The 1,903-nt window shown below is 34.7% G+C and overlaps 1 non-coding gene across 1 annotated transcript; it reads left to right on the forward strand.

Moving 5' to 3' along the window:
* The first annotated feature begins 357 nt into the window (after nucleotides 1-357).
* Nucleotides 358-463, forward strand: LOC112101398. Its single transcript, XR_002907524.1, has one exon. It is a non-coding gene; the product is annotated as a small nucleolar RNA R71 (small nucleolar RNA).
* The last annotated feature ends 1,440 nt before the right edge of the window (nucleotides 464-1,903 follow it).

Raw genomic sequence — 1,903 nt, forward strand, 5'->3', positions numbered from 1 at the left:
AGATTTCTAGGACAATTATCAAATTTATGTTCTTCACCACAGTACACGCAGGATAGTTTAGCAACTTGCTTTACTGCTGCTGGAGCAGATGTCGTGGCTTTTATCATGTTAGTCAATGAGGTTACTTGTGCTAATAAAGCTGTAATTGCATATATATTATGTACCCCTGCTGCTCCTCTTACTGCTGGCTGTTTAGTTGATGGCCACTGATAATTATTGTTGGCAATTCTCTCCAAAATTTCATAAGCTTCAGTGTAAGATTTGAATAACAAAGCTTCATTTGTTGAAGCATCAACCATCAATCTCGTACTTGGATTTAACCCATTATAGAAAGTCTCTAACTGTATACAACAAGGAATGCCATGATGAGAACCTTCTGAGCAATTCTTTAAATCTTTCCCAAGCCTCATACAAACTCTCATCTTCAAGTTGATGGAAGAAAGTGATCTCATTCCGTAATTTTGCATTTTTGGTTGGTGGAAAATATTTTATTAAGAATTTATCAGCCAGCTCATTCCATGTAGTGATGGAATTAGAAGGTAATGAATTCAACCATGCTCTTACTCGATCTCTTAAGTAGTAAGGAAAAAGCCTCAGTCTTAAAGCATCTTGTGTTGCTCCAGCAATTTTAAAAGCATCACTCACTTCCAAAAACAACTTAAGATTAAGGTGAGGATCTTCATTTGGTAGTCCATTGAATTGACCCACTGTTTGCAACATTTGAAACATCATTGGTTTCAGTTCAAAATTTACAGCTTCCACTTCAGGTCTGATTATCCCAGGGTGTACAACTTGAGGAGTTAACACAACATAATCTCTAATAGCCCCATCTCTGTCATTTTCCATGTATATGATATTGTTGTTGCCTAGTTGTCTCCGGTTAACATGCTCATTCTGCTTCTCTTGAATGTTGACAGGTTGTAATTGCTCGTGAGGGTCCAAATTTCCCACATCTTGCAGATTATCCATGTCTGAAATAGTTTTTGAATTCCTTTGTTCTCTTCGCAGTCTCCTTACAGTCCTTTCAATCTCAGGATCAAATTGGAATACTACAGATCTGTCTTTGCGCATGCAAGTATTGATCTGTCAATAAATAAAGCAAATTAGATCAAGTTGGCACTATCAAGATTTACTTCACACTTAGAAAATAAACAATCAATCCCCAGTAACAGTGCCAAAAACTTGTTGGTAAATTTTCAATCAAATACTATTGATGTCAATGTGCAATTGTACACAACAAGTAATAAAGTGATGAGTATTCAAGATCGTCTTCACAAAGGTTGATGTTACTAGAAATGTTACAGCAATCACAGTAGTGCAATCTACCTTTATTTCGAGATGAATAAATGTAACGTTAATTTCTATCGAAATAGATAATTGTGATAAAATAAAACGAACTAATACAGTGATAAAATAAGTTAAATAAATAGCGTAGAAGAATCAAATAAGAATAAGGTAGTTGAATGATCATACTCTCTTTATGGGTTGACTGTTTTTCATCAAATTAATACCAGTTGCTACATCAATTCCTATAGCACTAAGCAGGCTGATTTTGCATCCTCAGCTGTCGTGTGTTGGAATTCTCATACCCTTAAGTATCTTAGCAATGACCAGTCATTATTCTACCTACGACATGACATTATGTGCATCTATTCTCACCACCCTACAATGTGAGTACCTATGTCTAAGTTGTCACAAATCTTAACTTCAAGTATAACCCTTATGGGATTCAAGATAAACTTAATCCAAGAAACTCAAATTAAGATCAAGTATTACTCTAATAATTTCCATTAAGACATGCACTTTTGCGGCTCTATCTTAACTTGAACCATTAAATAGGTGGTCAACTGAAATAACAGTTATAATAATAGCTACTAGAGTAAAATGTTATAGCAATTATATA

This window comes from Citrus clementina, unplaced genomic scaffold, assembly GCF_000493195.1.
Source record: "Citrus clementina cultivar Clemenules unplaced genomic scaffold, Citrus_clementina_v1.0 scaffold_2, whole genome shotgun sequence".
Taxonomy (NCBI): domain Eukaryota; kingdom Viridiplantae; phylum Streptophyta; class Magnoliopsida; order Sapindales; family Rutaceae; genus Citrus; species Citrus x clementina.